The 17,548-nt window shown below is 49.3% G+C and overlaps 1 pseudogene; it reads right to left on the reverse strand.

Annotated features, from left to right (window-relative positions):
- Positions 1–15,083, reverse strand: part of LOC121843858 — a 38,367-nt pseudogene extending 23,284 nt beyond the window's left edge.
- Positions 15,084–17,548: the final 2,465 nt, after the last annotated feature.

The raw sequence follows: 17,548 nt of genomic DNA on the forward strand, positions 1-17,548 counted from the left end.
GAAATAAATCATTCTCTCTACTATAATTCTGACATTTCACATTCTTAAAATAAAGTGGTGATCCTAACTGACATAAATCAGGGAATTGTTACTCGGATTAAATGTCAGGATTAGTGAAAGACTGAGTTTAAATGTATTTTTGCTAAGGTGTATGTAAACTTCAGATTTCAACTGTATATATATATCTCTTAGGCCTATTGGTTTGTATGAATCTGGGATCTATCGTCCCAAAACTGTCCCAGAGTCTGTTTGTAACAGGCAATTTCTTTCTCGACAAGCTGACCAATAGAATAGGTGGCCTAAACTTTTCTCCTATAGTAGATTGACATAGGCTAGCGATGTTGCTGTTCGCTACTCGTTAACCCTGGCACGAGCCCCCACCCTTCAAACTCCAGGATGTTGGTTAGAGAGTTGATGGAGGTCTGAGAGGGGCGGAGTCCTCCAGAGTCTCCTCCTCAGAGTCTTCCTCACTGGTCTCAGTCAGGTCCTCTCCGTCAGCCCCGCCATGACGTCTGTGGCCACCAGGTCTTCTGGAGCGCAGGGAGCTGAGGGGAGGGGAGGAGGAGGAGGAGGAGGGGAGGGGAGGGGAGGGAGGGAACACGTTTTTAGTGTAAGACTGAAAAAAAGAAGCTAATTGACAACTACAATAACAATAGAAATTGATTTTACATATAAGTGTTGTGTATAAACAACTGTACTTGATCAATAACATGGGTAGAGGATCAATAACATGGGTAGATGATCAATAACATGGGTAGATGATCAATAACATGGGTAGATGATCAATAACATGGGTAGATGATCAATAACATGGGTAGATGATCAATAACATGGGTAGATGTATATAAACAACTGTAGAGGATCAATAACATGGGTAGATGTAGTGTATATAAACAACTGTTGTTGATCAATAACATGGGTAGATGATCAATAACATGGGTAGATTATCAATAACATGGGAAGATGTGTATAAACAACTGTAGAGGATCAATAACATGGGTAGATGATCAATAACATGGGTAGATGATCAATAACATGGGTAGATGTATATAAACAACTGTAGAGGATCAATAACATGGGTAGATGTGTGTAAACAACTGTTGTTGATCAATAACATGGGTAGATGATCAATAACATGGGTAGATTATCAATAACATGGGAAGATGTGTATAAACAACTGTAGAGGATCAATAACATGGGTAGATGATCAATAACATGGGTAGATGATCAATAACATGGGTAGATGATCAATAACATGGGAAGATGTGTATAAACAACTATAGTTGATCAATAACATGGGTAGATGATCAATAACATGGGTAGATGTGTATAACCAACTGTAGTTGATCAATAACATGGGTAGATGCTGCCCCCAGTGGTAATCTCTACTAACTGCAGGTGGCACGCTGTACTTAGGAAAGGGGACACCTCGTCACTGAAATGTGTCTTCAGCTTTTTACCCACAAACCCCTCTGACTCAGAGAGGGGCAGTGGGCTGCCTTAACCCACGTCATCGGGGCCCTGGGAGCTGTTAACTGCAGGTAGCCTAGTGGTTAGAGGCAGGTAGTCTAGTGGTTATTATGGGGTGGCAGGTAGCCTAGTGGTTAGAGGCAGGTAGCCTAGTGGTTATTATGGGGTGGCAGGTAGCCTAGTGGTTAGAGGCAGGTAGTCTAGTGGTTATTATGTGGTGGTGGCAGGTAGCCTAGTGGTTAGAGGCAGGTAGTCTAGTGGTTATTATGGGGTGGCAGGTAGCCTAGTGGTTAGAGGCAGGTAGCCTAGTGGTTATCATGGGGTGGCAGGTAGCCTAGTGGTTAGAGGCAGGTAGCCTAGTGGTTATTATGGGGTGGCAGGTAGCCTAGTGGTTATTATGGGGTGGCAGGTAGCCTAGTGGTTAGAGGCAGGTAGTCTAGTGGTTATTATGGGGTGGCAGGTAGCCTAGTGGTTAGAGGCAGGTAGCCTAGTGGTTATCATGGGGTGGCAGGTAGCCTAGTGGTTAGAGGCAGGTAGTCTAGTGGTTATTATGGGGTGGCAGGTAGCCTAGTGGTTAGAGGCAGGTAGTCTAGTGGTTATTATGGGGTGGCAGGTAGCCTAGTGGTTAGAGGCAGGTAGCCTAGTGGTTAGAGGCAGGTAGCCTAGTGGTTAGAGGCAGGTAGCCTAGTGGTTAGAGGCAGGTAGCCTAGTGGTTAGAGGCAGGTAGCCTAGTGGTTAGAGGCAGGTAGCCTAGTGGTTAGAGGCAGGTAGCCTAGTGGTTAGAGGCAGGTAGCCTAGTGGTTAGAGGCAGGTAGCCTAGTGGTTAGAGGCAGGTAGCCTAGTGGTTATTATGGGGTGGCAGGTAGCCTAGTGGTTAGAGGCAGGTAGCCTAGTGGTTATTATGGGGTGGCAGGTAGCCTAGTGGTTATTATGGGGTGGCAGGTAGCCTAGTGGTTAGAGGCAGGTAGTCTAGTGGTTATTATGGGGTGGCAGGTAGCCTAGTGGTTAGAGGCAGGTAGTCTAGTGGTTATTATGGGGTGGCAGGTAGCCTAGTGGTTAGAGGCAGGTAGCCTAGTGGTTATTATGGGGTGGCAGGTAGCCTAGTGGTTAGAGGCAGGTAGTCTAGTGGTTATTATGGGGTGGCAGGTAGCCTAGTGGTTAGAGGCAGGTAGCCTAGTGGTTATTATGGGGTGGCAGGTAGCCTAGTGGTTAGAGGCAGGTAGCCTAGTGGTTATTATGGGGAGGCAGGTAGCCTAGTGGTTATTATGGGGTGGCAGGTAGCCTAGTGGTTAGAGGCAGGTAGTCTAGTGGTTATTATGGGGTGGCAGGTAGCCTAGTGGTTAGAGGCAGGTAGCCTAGTGGTTATCATGGGGTGGCAGGTAGCCTAGTGGTTAGAGGCAGGTAGTCTAGTGGTTATTATGGGGTGGCAGGTAGCCTAGTGGTTAGAGGCAGGTAGTCTAGTGGTTATTATGGGGTGGCAGGTAGCCTAGTGGTTAGAGGCAGGTAGCCTAGTGGTTATTATGGGGTGGCAGGTAGCCTAGTGGTTAGAGGCAGGTAGCCTAGTGGTTATTATGGGGTGGCAGGTAGCCTAGTGGTTATTATGGGGTGGCAGGTAGCCTAGTGGTTAGAGGCAGGTAGTCTAGTGGTTATTATGGGGTGGCAGGTAGCCTAGTGGTTAGAGGCAGGTAGTCTAGTGGTTATTATGGGGTGGCAGGTAGCCTAGTGCTTAGAGGCAGGTAGCCTGGTGGTTATTATGGGGTGGCAGGTAGCCTAGTGGTTAGAGGCAGGTAGCCTAGTGGTTATTATGGGGTGGCAGGTAGCCTAGTGGTTAGAGGCAGGTAGTCTAGTGGTTATTATGGGGTGGCAGGTAGCCTAGTGGTTAGAGGCAGGTAGCCTAGTGGTTATTATGGGGTGGCAGGTAGCCTAGTGGTTAGAGGCAGGTTGTCTAGTGGTTATTATGGGGTGGCAGGTAGCCTAGTGGTTATTATGGGGTGGCAGGTAGCCTAGTGGTTAGAGGCAGGTAGTCTAGTGGTTATTATGGGGTGGCAGGTAGCCCAGTGGTTAGAGGCAGGTAGCCTAGTGGTTATTATGGGGAGGCAGGTAGCCTAGTGGTTATTATGGGGTGGCAGGTAGCCTAGTGGTTAGAGGCAGGTAGTCTAGTGGTTATTATGGGGTGGCAGGTAGCCTAGTGGTTATTATGGGGTGGCAGGTAGCCTAGTGGTTAGAGGCAGGTAGTCTAGTGGTTATTATGGGGTGGCAGGTAGCCTAGTGGTTAGAGGCAGGTAGCCTAGTGGTTATTATGGGGTGGCAGGTAGCCTAGTGGTTAGAGGCAGGTAGCCTAGTGGTTAGAGGCAGGTAGTCTAGTGGTTATTATGGGGTGGCAGGTAGCCTAGTGGTTAGAGGCAGGTAGCCTAGTGGTTATTATGGGGTGGCAGGTAGCCTAGTGGTTAGAGGCAGGTAGTCTAGTGGTTATTATGGGGTGGCAGGTAGCCTAGTGGTTAGAGGCAGGTAGTCTAGTGGTTATTATGGGGTGGCAGGTAGCCTAGTGGTTAGAGGCAGGTAGCCTAGTGGTTATCATGGGGTGGCAGGTAGCCTAGTGGTTAGAGGCAGGTAGCCTAGTGGTTATTATGGGGTGGCAGGTAGCCTAGTGGTTATTATGGGGTGGCAGGTAGCCTAGTGGTTAGAGGCAGGTAGTCTAGTGGTTATTATGGGGTGGCAGGTAGCCTAGTGGTTAGAGGCAGGTAGCCTAGTGGTTATCATGGGGTGGCAGGTAGCCTAGTGGTTAGAGGCAGGTAGTCTAGTGGTTATTATGGGGTGGCAGGTAGCCTAGTGGTTAGAGGCAGGTAGTCTAGTGGTTATTATGGGGTGGCAGGTAGCCTAGTGGTTAGAGGCAGGTAGCCTAGTGGTTAGAGGCAGGTAGCCTAGTGGTTAGAGGCAGGTAGCCTAGTGGTTAGAGGCAGGTAGCCTAGTGGTTAGAGGCAGGTAGCCTAGTGGTTAGAGGCAGGTAGCCTAGTGGTTAGAGGCAGGTAGCCTAGTGGTTAGAGGCAGGTAGCCTAGAGGTTAGAGGCAGGTAGCCTAGTGGTTATTATGGGGTGGCAGGTAGCCTAGTGGTTAGAGGCAGGTAGCCTAGTGGTTATTATGGGGTGGCAGGTAGCCTAGTGGTTATTATGGGGTGGCAGGTAGCCTAGTGGTTAGAGGCAGGTAGTCTAGTGGTTATTATGGGGTGGCAGGTAGCCTAGTGGTTAGAGGCAGGTAGTCTAGTGGTTATTATGGGGTGGCAGGTAGCCTAGTGGTTAGAGGCAGGTAGCCTAGTGGTTATTATGGGGTGGCAGGTAGCCTAGTGGTTAGAGGCAGGTAGTCTAGTGGTTATTATGGGGTGGCAGGTAGCCTAGTGGTTAGAGGCAGGTAGCCTAGTGGTTATTATGGGGTGGCAGGTAGCCTAGTGGTTAGAGGCAGGTTGTCTAGTGGTTATTATGGGGTGGCAGGTAGCCTAGTGGTTATTATGGGGTGGCAGGTAGCCTAGTGGTTAGAGGCAGGTAGTCTAGTGGTTATTATGGGGTGGCAGGTAGCCCAGTGGTTAGAGGCAGGTAGCCTAGTGGTTATTATGGGGAGGCAGGTAGCCTAGTGGTTATTATGGGGTGGCAGGTAGCCTAGTGGTTAGAGGCAGGTAGTCTAGTGGTTATTATGGGGTGGCAGGTAGTCTAGTGGTTATTATGGGGTGGCAGGTAGCCTAGTGGTTAGAGGCAGGTAGCCTAGTGGTTATTATGGGGTGGCAGGTAGCCTAGTGGTTAGAGGCAGGTAGTCTAGTGGTTATTATGGGGTGGCAGGTAGCCTAGTGCTTAGAGGCAGGTAGCCTGGTGGTTATTATGGGGTGGCAGGTAGCCTAGTGGTTAGAGGCAGGTAGCCTAGTGGTTATTATGGGGTGGCAGGTAGCCTAGTGGTTAGAGGCAGGTAGTCTAGTGGTTATTATGGGGTGGCAGGTAGCCTAGTGGTTAGAGGCAGGTAGCCTAGTGGTTATTATGGGGTGGCAGGTAGCCTAGTGGTTAGAGGCAGGTTGTCTAGTGGTTATTATGGGGTGGCAGGTAGCCTAGTGGTTATTATGGGGTGGCAGGTAGCCTAGTGGTTAGAGGCAGGTAGTCTAGTGGTTATTATGGGGTGGCAGGTAGCCCAGTGGTTAGAGGCAGGTAGCCTAGTGGTTATTATGGGGAGGCAGGTAGCCTAGTGGTTATTATGGGGTGGCAGGTAGCCTAGTGGTTAGAGGCAGGTAGTCTAGTGGTTATTATGGGGTGGCAGGTAGCCTAGTGGTTATTATGGGGTGGCAGGTAGCCTAGTGGTTAGAGGCAGGTAGTCTAGTGGTTATTATGGGGTGGCAGGTAGCCTAGTGGTTAGAGGCAGGTAGCCTAGTGGTTATTATGGGGTGGCAGGTAGCCTAGTGGTTAGAGGCAGGTAGCCTAGTGGTTAGAGGCAGGTAGTCTAGTGGTTATTATGGGGTGGCAGGTAGCCTAGTGGTTAGAGGCAGGTAGCCTAGTGGTTATTATGGGGAGGCAGGTAGCCTAGTGGTTAGAGGCAGGTAGCCTAGTGGTTAGAGGCAGGTAGCCTAGTGGTTATTATGGGGTGGCAGGTAGCCTAGTGGTTAGAGGCAGGTAGCCTAGTGGTTATTATGGGGTGGCAGGTAGCCTAGTGGTTAGAGGCAGGTAGCCTAGTGGTTAGAGGCAGGTAGCCTAGTGGTTAGAGGCAGGTAGCCTAGTGGTAGCAGGTAGCCTAGTGGTTATTATGGGGTGGCAGGTAGCCTAGTGGTTATTATGGGGTGGCAGGTAGCCTAGTGGTTATTATGGGGTGGCAGGTAGCCTAGTGGTTAGAGGCAGGTAGCCTAGTGGTTATTATGGGGTGGCAGGTGGCAGTGGTTAGTAGGTAGCCTAGTGGTTAGAGGCAGGTAGCCTAGTGGTTAGTATGGGGTGGCAGGTAGCCTAGTGGTTAGAGCGTTGGGCCAGTAACTGAAAGGTTCCTGGATCAAACCCCTGAGCTGACAAGGTAAAACTCTGTTGTTCTGCCCCTGAACAAGGCAGTTAACCCCACTGTTCCTAGACCAGTTAACCCACTGTTCCTAGACCAGTTAACCCACTGTTCCTAGACCAGTTAACCCACTGTTCCTAGACCAGTTAACCCACTGTTCCCTAGACCAGTTAACCCACTGTTCCTAGACCAGTTAACCCACTGTTCCCTAGACCAGTTAACCCACTGTTCCTAGACCAGTTAACCCACTGTTCCTAGGCCGTCATTGTAAATAAGAATTTGTTCTTAACTGACTTGCCTAGTTAAATAAAGGTTAAATAAATTCTAGTGTATGTCAATGGTAGTAGTGTACCTGCTGTGTGACTGCAGCCTCCGGTACTCTGCCCTCACTTCCTCCAAGCTGCACGGCCCGTCTTCATTACCGAGGAATATCCCTAAACACATGTCGGTGATTAAGAAACCGTGCCCTTAATCACAGAGCGTGGTTTTTCTGTACACATCAAAAGGGCATTGGGCTCCTCTCACCTTTCAGGAGCATCAGTCTGCTCAGGTGGGCTTCCTGCTCTTTCAGAAATCCTTTGGCGTGGTCCAAGATCTTCCACTGACCGACCAGACAACATCACAATGACACTTTACAATACAACACATTCAACTGAGGTTTCCACTTTTATCTGATCCATAATACCAATTTATCACCAGGTAGGTGAAAATCTACCTGCAGGGCCAGGTAGGTGAAGATCTGCCTGCAGGGCCAGGTAGGTGAAGATCTACCTGCATGGCCAGGTAGGTGAAGATCTACCTGCCACACCAGGTAGGTGAAGATCTACTTGCATGGCCAGGTAGGTGAAGATCTACCTGCAGGGCCAGGTAGGTGAAGATCTACCTGCAGGGCCAGGTAGGTGAAGATCTATCTGCAGGGCCAGGTAGGTGAAAATCTACCTGCAGGGCCAGGTAGGTGAAGATATGCCTGCCTCACCAGGTAGGTGAAGATCTGCCTGCAGGGCCAGGTAGGTGAAGATCTACCTACATCACCAGGTAGGTGAGGATCTACCTGCCTCACCAGGTAGGTGAAGATCTACCTGCCTCACCAGGTAGGTGAAGATCTACCTGCCTCACCAGGTAGGTGAAGATCTACCTGCATGGCCAGGTAGGTGAAGATCTACCTGCAGGGCCAGGTAGGTGAAGATCTACCTGCAGGGCCAGGTAGGTGAAAATCTACCTGCAGGGCCAGGTAGGTGAAGATCTGCCTGCCTCACCAGGTAGGTGAACATCTGCCTGCAGGGCCAGGTAGGTGAAGATCTGCCTGCAGGGCCAGGTAGGTGAAGATCTACCTGCATGGCCAGGTAGGTGAAGATCTACCTGCATCGCCAGGTAGGTGAAGATCTACCTGCAGGGCCAGGTAGGTGAAGATCTACCTGCATCGCCAGGTAGGTGAAGATATACCTGCAGGGCCAGGTAGGTGAAGACATACCTGCCTCACCAGGTAGGTGAAGATCTACCTGCATGGCCAGGTAGGTGAAGATCTACATGCATGGCCAGGTAGGTGAAGATCTACCTGCCACACCAGGTAGGTGAAGATCTACCTGTCACACCAGGTAGGTGATGATCTACTTGCATGACCAGGTAGGTGAAGATATACCTGTATGGCCAGGTAGGTGAAGATATACCTGCATGGCCAGGTAGGTGAATATATACCTGCATGGCCAGGTAGGTGAGGATCTACCTGCATCACCAGGTAGGTGAGGATCTACCTGCATGGGCAGGTAGGTGAGGACCTACCTGCATCACCAGGTAGGTGAAGATCTACCTGCCACACCAGGTAGGTGAAGATCTACCTGTCACACCAGGTAGGTGAAGATCTACTTGCATGGCCAGGTAGGTGAAGATATACCTGCATGGCCAGGTAGGTGAAGATATACCTGCATGGCCAGGTAGGTGAGGATCTACCTGCATCACCAGGTAGGTGAGGATCTACCTGCATGGCCAGGTAGGTGAAGATCTACCTGCATGGCCAGGTAGGTGAAGATCTACCTGCATGGCCAGGTAAGTGAAGATCTACCTGCCACACCAGGTAGGTGAAGATCTACCTGTCACACCAGGTAGGTGAAGATCTACTTGAATGGCCAGGTAGGTGAAGATATACCTACATGACCAGGTAGGTGAAGATATACCTGCATGGCCAGGTAGGTGAGGATCTACCTGCATCACCAGGTAGGTGAGGATCTACCTGCATAGCCAGGTAGGTGAAGATCTACCTGCATGGCCAGGTAGGTGAAGATCTACCTGCCACACCAGGTAGGTGAAGATCTACCTGTCACACCAGGTAGGTGAAGATCTACTTGCATGGCCAGGTAGGTGAAAATCTACCTGCATGGCCAGGTAGGTGAAGATCTACCTGCCACACCAGGTATGTGAAGATCTACTTGCATGGCCAGGTAGGTGAAGATCTACCTGCAGGGCCAGGTAGGTGAAGATCTACCTGCAGGGCCAGGTAGGTGAAAATCTACCTGCAGGGCCAGGTAGGTGAAGATCTGCCTGCCTCACCAGGTAGGTGAAGATCTGCCTGCAGGGCCAGGTAGGTGAAGATCTACCTACATCACCAGGTAGGTGAAGATCTGCCTGCCTCACCAGGTAGGTGAAGATCTAACTGCCTCACCAGGTAGGTGAAGATCTACCTGCCTCACCAGGTAGGTGAAGATCTACCTGCCTCACCAGGTAGGTGAAGATCTACCTGCCTCACCAGGTAGGTAAAGATCTACCTGCATGGCCAGGTAGGTGAAGATCTACCTGCAGGGCCAGGTAGGTGAAGATCTACCTGCAGGGCCAGGTAGGTGAAGATCTACCTGCCTCACCAGGTAGGTGAAGATCTGCCTGCAGGGCCAGGTAGGTGAAGATCTGCCTGCCTCACCAGGTAGGTGAAGATCTGCCTGCAGGGCCAGGTAGGTGAAGATCTGCCTGTAGGGCCAGGTAGGTGAAGATCTACCTGCATGGCCAGGTAGGTGAAAATCTACCTGCATCGCCAGGTAGGTGAAGATCTACCTGCAGGGCCAGGTAGGTGAAGACATACTTGCCTCACCAGGTAGGTGAAGATCTACATGCATGGCCAGGTAGGTGAAGATCTACCTGCATGGCCAGGTAGGTGAAGATCTACCTGCAGGGCCAGGTAGGTGAAGATCTACCTGCAGGGCCAGGTAGGTGAAAATCTACCTGCAGGGCCAGGTAGGTGAAGATCTGCCTGCCTCACCAGGTAGGTGAAGATCTGCCTGCAGGGCCAGGTAGGTGAAGATCTACCTGCATCGCCAGGTAGGTGAAGATCTACCTGCATCGCCAGGTAGGTGAAGATCTACCTGCAGGGCCAGGTAGGTGAAGACATACCTGCCTCACCAGGTAGGTGAATATCTACATGCATGGTCAGGTAGGTGAAGGTCTACTTGTATGGCCAGGTAGGTGAAAATATACCTACATAGTCAGGTAGGTGAAGATCTACCTGCATGGCCAGGTAGGTGAAGATCTACCTGCCACTCCAGGTAGGTGAAGATCTACCTGTCACACCAGGTAGGTGATGATCTACTTGCATGGCCAGGTAGGTGAAGATATACCTGCATGGCCAGGTAGGTGAAGATATACCTGCATGGCCAGGTAGGTGAAGATATACCTGCATGGCCAGGTAGGTGAGGATCTACCTGCATCACCAGGTAGGTGAGGATCTACCTGCATGGCCAGGTAGGTGAAGATCTACCTGCATGGCCAGGTAGGTGAAGATCTACCTGCCACACCAGGTAGGTGAAGATCTACCTGTCACACCAGGTAGGTGAAGATCTACTTGCATGGCCAGGTAGGTGAAGATATACCTGCATGGCCAGGTAGGTGAAGATATACCTGCATGGCCAGGTAGGTGAAGATATACCTGCATGGCCAGGTAGGTGAGGATCTACCTGCATCACCAGGTAGGTGAGGATCTACCTGCATGGCCAGGTAGGTGAAGATCTACCTGCATGGCCAGGTAGGTGAAGATCTACCTGTCACACCAGGTAGGTGAAGATCTACTTGCATGGCCAGGTAGGCGAAGATATACCTGCATGGCCAGGTAGGTGAAGATATACCTGCATGGCCAGGTAGGTGAGGATCTACCTGCATCACCAGGTAGGTGAGGATCTACCTGCATGGCCAGGTAGGTGAAGATCTACCTGCATGGCCAGGTAGGTGAAGATCTACCTGCATGGCCAGGTAAGTGAAGATCTACCTGCCACACCAGGTAGGTGAAGATCTACCTGTCACACCAGGTAGGTGAAGATCTACTTGCATGGCCAGGTAGGTGAAGATATACCTGCATGGCCAGGTAGGTGAGGATCTACCTGCATCACCAGGTAGGTGAGGATCTACCTGCATGGCCAGGTAGGTGAATATATACCTGCATGGCCAGGTAGGTGAATATATACCTGCATGGCCAGGTAGGTGAGGATCTACCTGCATGGCCAGGTAGGTGAGGATCTACCTGCATGGCCAGGTAGGTGAAGATATACCTGCATGGCCAGGTAGGTGAAGATCTACCTGCATCACCAGGTAGGTGAAGATCTACCTGCATCACCAGGTAGGTGAGGACCTACCTGCATCACCAGGTAGGTGAAGATGTTTTTGGAAAGTAGAGAAAGTCGACAATAACCAGTAACTTCGAATCAGAAAAGTATATCAGAATGTCAGAACAGTTCCCACAACAGACCACTATAACTGAATGTCAGAACAGTTCCCACAACAGACCACTATAACTGAATGTCAGAACAGTTCCCACAACAGACCACTATAACTGAATGTCAGAACAGTTCCCACAACAGACCACTATAACTGAATGTCAGAACAGTTCCCACAACAGACCACTATAACTGAATGTCAGAACAGTTCCCACAACAGACCACTATAACTGAATGTCAGAACAGTTCCCACAACAGACCACTATAACTGAATGTCAGAACAGTTCCCACAACAGACCACTATAACTGAAGTGGTAGCAGGGACGACTGTGACGAGCTCTGAACGAATCAGGGTGAGTGGAAATCTCACGACCCTTTCAGAAAAAAGTATTTTCATGACAATTTATGGAAAAGAAATATCAATCCTCAAATAGAAAGCGATTGATCAGCTTTGAATCTATTTGGGGTTGTTTTTTAGAGGTGTGTGTGAGTGGGAATGGGATGTGCACCCTCTCAACCCAGCAACAGTTAGCCCCAAATCACACCCTCTCTACCCAACAACAGTTAGCCAGTTAGCCCCAAATCACACCCTCTCTACCCAACAACAGTTAGCTAGCTAGCCCCAAATCACACCCTCTCTACCCAACAACAGTTAGCCCCAAATCACACCCTCTCTACCCAACAACAGTTAGCCCCAAATCACCCTCTCTACCCAACAACAGTTAGCCCCAAATCACACCCTCTCTTCCCAGCAACAGTTAGCTAGCCCCAAATCACACCCTCTCTACCCAGCAACAGTTAGCTAGCCCCAAATCACACCCTCTCTACCCAGCAACAGTTAGCCAGCTAGCCCCAATCACACCCTCTCTACCCAGCAACAGTTAGCCCCAAATCACACCCTCTCTACCCAGCAACAGTTAGCCAGTTAGCCCCAATCACACCCTCTCAACCCAGCAACAGTTAGCTAGCTAGCCAGCCCCAATCACACCCTCTCTACCCAGCAACAGCTAGCCCAAATCACACCCTCTCTACCCAGCAACAGTTAGCTAGCTAGCCCCAATCACACCCTCTCTACCCAGCAACAGTTAGCTAGCTAGCCCCAATCACACCCTCTCTACCCAACAACAGTTAGCCCCAAATCACACCCTCTCTACCCAGCAACAGTTAGCCCCAAATCACACCCTCTCTACCCAGCAACAGTTAGCTAGCTAGCCCCAAATCACACCCTCTCTTCCCAGCAACAGTTAGCCCCAAATCACACCCTCTCTACCCAGCAACAGTTAGCCCCAAATCACACCCTCTCTACCCAGCAACAGTTAGCTAGCTAGCCCCAATCACACCCTCTCTACCCAGCAACAGTTAGCCCCAAATCACACCCTCTCCACCCAGCAACAGTTAGCCCCAAATCACACCCTCTCTACCCAGCAACAGTTAGCCCCAAATCACACTCTCTCTACCCAGCAACAGTTAGCTAGCTAGCCTCAAATCACACCCTCTCAACCCAGCAACAGTTAGCCCCAAATCACACCCTCTCAACCCAGCAACAGTTAGCCCCAAATCACACCCTCTCAACCCAGCAACAGTTAGCCCCAAATCACACCCTCTCTACCCAGCAACAGTTAGCTAGCCCCAAATCACACCCTCTCTACCCAGCAACAGTTAGCCCCAAATCACACCCTCTCTACCCAGCAACAGTTAGCCCCAAATCACACCCTCTCTACCCAGAAACAGTTAGCCCAATCACACCCTCTCTACCCAGAAACAGTTAGCCAGTTAGCCCCAAATCACACCCTCTCTACCCAGCAACAGTTAGCCAGATAGCCCCAATCACACCCTCTCTACCCAGCAACAGTTAGCCCCAAATCACACCCTCTCAACCCAGCAACAGTTAGCCCCAAATCACACCCTCTCTACCCAGCAACAGTTAGCCAGTTAGCCCCAAATCACACCCTCTCTACCCAGCAACAGTTAGCCCCAAATCACACCCTCTCTACCCAGCAACAGTTAGCCCCAAATCACACCCTCTCAACCCAGCAATCACATCACCTCTCTCAACCCAGCAACAGTTAGCCCCAAATCACACCCTCTCTACCCAGCAACAGTTAGCCAGTTAGCCCCAAATCACACCCTCTCAACCCAGCAACAGTTAGCCCCAAATCACACCTCTCTCAACCCAGCAACAGTTAGCCCCAAATCACACCTCTCAACCCAGCAACAGTTAGCCCCAAATCACACTCTCTCACACCCAGCAACAGTTAGCCCCAAATCACACCCTCTGTACCCAGCAACAGTTAGCCCCAAATCACACTCTCTACCCAGCAACAGTTAGCCCCAATCACACCTCTCTACCCAGAAACAGTTAGCCCCAAATCACACCCTCTCTACCCAGCAACAGTTAGCCCCAAATCACACCCTCTCTACCCAGCAACAGTTAGCCCCAATCACACCCTCTCTACCCAGCAACAGTTAGCCCCAAATCACACCCTCTCTACCCAGCAACAGTTAGCCCCAATCACACCCTCTCTACCCAGAAACAGTTAGCTAGCTAGCCCCAATCACACCCTCTCTACCCAGCAACAGTTAGCCCCAATCACACCCTCTCTACCCAACAACAGTTAGCCCCAAATCACACCCTCTCTACCCAGCAACAGTTAGCCCCAAATCACACCCTCTCTACCCAGCAACAGTTAGCCCCAAATCACACCCTCTCTACCCAGCAACAGTTAGCCCAGCAAATCACACCCTCTCTACCCAGCAACAGTTAGCTAGCTAGCCCCAAATCACACCCTCTCAACCCAGCAACAGTTAGCTAGCTAGCCCCAAATCACACCCTCTCAACCCAGCAACAGTTAGCCCCAAATCACACCCTCTCTACCCAGCAACAGTTAGCTAGCTAGCCCCAAATCACACCCTCTCAACCCAGCAACAGTTAGCCCCAAATCACACCCTCTCTACCCAACAACAGTTAGCCCCAAATCACACCCTCTCTACCCAGCAACAGTTAGCTAGCTAGCCCCAAATCACACCCTCTCTACCCAACAACAGTTAGCCAGTTAGCCCCAATCACACCCTCTCTACCCAACAACAGTTAACTAACTATTTTCTCTATAGTAACTGACCAAAAATATATTCACACAACAGTTAGCTACACATGAAGGAGAGAACCAGGAAGACATTTCCATCTCTATGTATCTGACCTTAGCAGGCATCTTGTTGGATGTGGGGCAGACCACGGTGTTGAGTGTCTCGAACAGGGTGGCCAGGTTGGCCCGGTGTCGGGCCTGCAGAGCCCGTCTTCTCTCCTTCTGGTGCTCCTCCATGTCCCGTTTCCTCCGGAGCCCGGTCGGACCGGTACAACCTCGTCTGGACATCCTGATGTATTCATATATATTATAATAATAAGACACTACACGGGTTAATAATCGAGTTGTTATATCGGTCAACAACAACAAGATGGCTACCGAGCACTGATGGCTGTTTTAGCTACTTGATTAAGTTTAGATTTGGATAATATATTCACAGACCTTATTATGGTGTTGTTGCTACCTTACCTTATCTGAAATCCTTTATAAAAATGTATGTTAACAAACTGTCCGCGTTTTCTGTTAAATTGTTATGGGAAAGTATCTATAGTGTGTGTGATTTTTCGTGCAGGATGTGGCTACATGAACCGTCTCATCAACCGGCAGGATTGAGATCAGTGATGCCAATTTAGCAACTTTTCAGAGTACCCTAGCAAAAAAATAATCAAACTGCACCTAGCATCCAATTTAGCTTCTTTAAAAAAATAAAACCATTTTTTTTTTTTAGCAACTTTTGATGAAGTGACTCAAACGCTAAAATGCATTTTTCCTCTAAATGACACAAACAAACCCGATGTTCTCAGTCACAACACACGTGTCAGGCTGCAAAAATGCGCTGTGAGTGACGTCAGCAGCAGGCGCTCAGCAGCAATTTCAGCAAATTGCAAATTCATCGTAGGTTCGACGAGACAAAACCCAATGAATATAGATGGTCACAAATGTTTTGATCCTGGACAGAACTTACAACATCGATCAACATGTCTCAATCAAAATTGTACAGCCAGAAGTACAGAAAGGAGTGGGAGTCTGTACCTGAATTTAAAGGGCGTCTGAAGCCGGTAATTGGGGGTGATTGACGGGCATACTGTGCGTACTGCAAATCAGATATGCTTTGCAAAAAAAAATGTATGACATCAAAAAACATTGTGCTACACCAAAGTATATAAATAAATCAAAACCTTTCAACCCCACAACGCCTTCTACATCACCACAGTTGGTTAAGAAAGTGGAGAACTGCAGAAGCTACTATAGCAATGGCCACTGCAAAGCATTGTTCGGTGCTATCATGCGACCATTTAAAGTATGGCTTGCAAAGCTGCCTTTTCAGATTCTGTGGCAGCAACAAACTTCCAAATGGACCGCGCCAAGTGCACAGAAATGATTAGGGGAGTACTGGCTCCTTATTTTCCTCAAAAGGGTAACATCAGATGTGTAGGGGATGAGAAGTTCAGTCTCCCTCCTCCTCCTGACACGTCAGTGTCTCGAAATACCATGGGTGTGGTGATTTGGTATTTCAGTGCTTAAAAATAACCTTTGTGTCCACATTTCTCGGGCTGGTTGAGTTGAATGGATGGGGGGGGGGGGGGCTTGATCAATAGCAAAGACCATAGTTGAGTTTCTTGAAGTATATAACCTTTAAAAAAAGAGAATCTTCATGGTATTGTCACTGATAATGCCTTTGTGATGACTGGGGATTTTAAAGGAACAATGTGCATTTCCCAATTTGGTTCTCATCCTCTGTGTGTCAGTCTTTACAATTGGCTGTCAGTGCAGCATCCAAAGAACCCATCCCTAGGTGTATTGAGTACTTCATCAGGGAACCCATCCCTAGGAGGTTTGAGTACTTCATCAGGGAACCCATCCCTAGGAGTTCTGAGTACTTCATCAGGGAAACCATCCCTAGGAGTGTTGAGTACTTCATCAGGGAACCCATCCCTAGGAGTGTTGAATACTTCATCAGGGAACCCATCCCTAGGAGGGTTGAGTACTTCATCAGGGAAACCATCCTAGGAGTGTTGAGTACTTCATCAGGGAACCCATCCCTAGGAGTGTTGAGTACTTAACCCATCCCTAGGAGTGTTGAGTACTTAACCCATCCCTAGGAGTGTTGAGTACTTAACCCATCGCTAGGAGTGTTGAGTACTTAACCCATTGCTAGGAGTACTTCATCAGGGAAACCATCCCTAGGAGTGTTGAGTACTTAAACAGGGAACCCATCCCTAGGAGTGTTGAGTACTTAAACAGGGAACCCATCCCTAGGAGTGTTGAGTACTTAAACAGGAACCCATCCCTAGGAGTGTTGAGTACTTCATCAGGGACTTAACCCATCCCTAGGAGTGTTGAGTACTTCATCAGGGAACCCATCCCTAGGAGTGTTGAGTACTTAAACCATCCTAGGAGTGTTGAGTACTTAAACCATCCCTAGGAGTGTTGAGTACTTAAACCATCCCTAGGAGTGTTGAGTACTTCATCAGGGAACCATCCCTATGAGTGTTGAGTACTTAAACCATCCCTAGGAGTGTTGAGTACTTCATCAGGGAACCATCCCTAGGAGTGTTGAGTACTTCATCAGGAACCCATCCCTAGGAGTGTTGAGTACTTAAACCATCCTAGGAGTGTTGAGTACTTCATCAGGGAACCATCCCTAGGAGTGTTGAGTACTTCATCAGGGAACCCATCCTAGGAGTGTTGAGTACTTCATCAGGGAAACCATCCCTAGGAGTGTTGAGTACTTCATCAGGGAAACCATCCCTAGGAGTGTTGAGTACTTAAACCATCCCTAGGAGTGTTGAGTACTTAAACCATCCCTAGGAGTGTTGAGTACTTCATCAGGGAACCATCCCTAGGAGTGTTGAGTACTTAAACCATCCCTAGGAGTGTTGAGTACTTCATCAGGGAACCATCCCTAGGAGTGTTGAGTACTTCATCAGGGAACCCATCCCTAGGAGTGTTGAGTACTTAAACCATCCCTAGGAGTGGTGAGTACTTAAACCATCCCTAGGAGTGTTGAGTACTTAAACCATCCCTAGGAGTGTTGAGTACTTAAACCATCCCTAGGAGTGTTGAGTACTTAAACCATCCCTAGGAGTGTTGAGTACTTAAACCATCCCTAGGAGTGTTGAGTACTTCATCAGGGAACCCATCCCTAGGAGTGTTGAGTACTTAAACCATCCCTAGGAGTGGTGAGTACTTAACCCATCCCTAGGAGTGTTGAGTACTTAAACCATCCTAGGAGTGTTGTACTTAAACCATCCCTAGTGTTACTTAAACCACCATCCCTAGGAGTGTTGAGTA

Source organism: Oncorhynchus tshawytscha, unplaced genomic scaffold, assembly GCF_018296145.1.
Source record: "Oncorhynchus tshawytscha isolate Ot180627B unplaced genomic scaffold, Otsh_v2.0 Un_contig_6723_pilon_pilon, whole genome shotgun sequence".
In the NCBI taxonomy this organism is placed as follows: domain Eukaryota; kingdom Metazoa; phylum Chordata; class Actinopteri; order Salmoniformes; family Salmonidae; genus Oncorhynchus; species Oncorhynchus tshawytscha.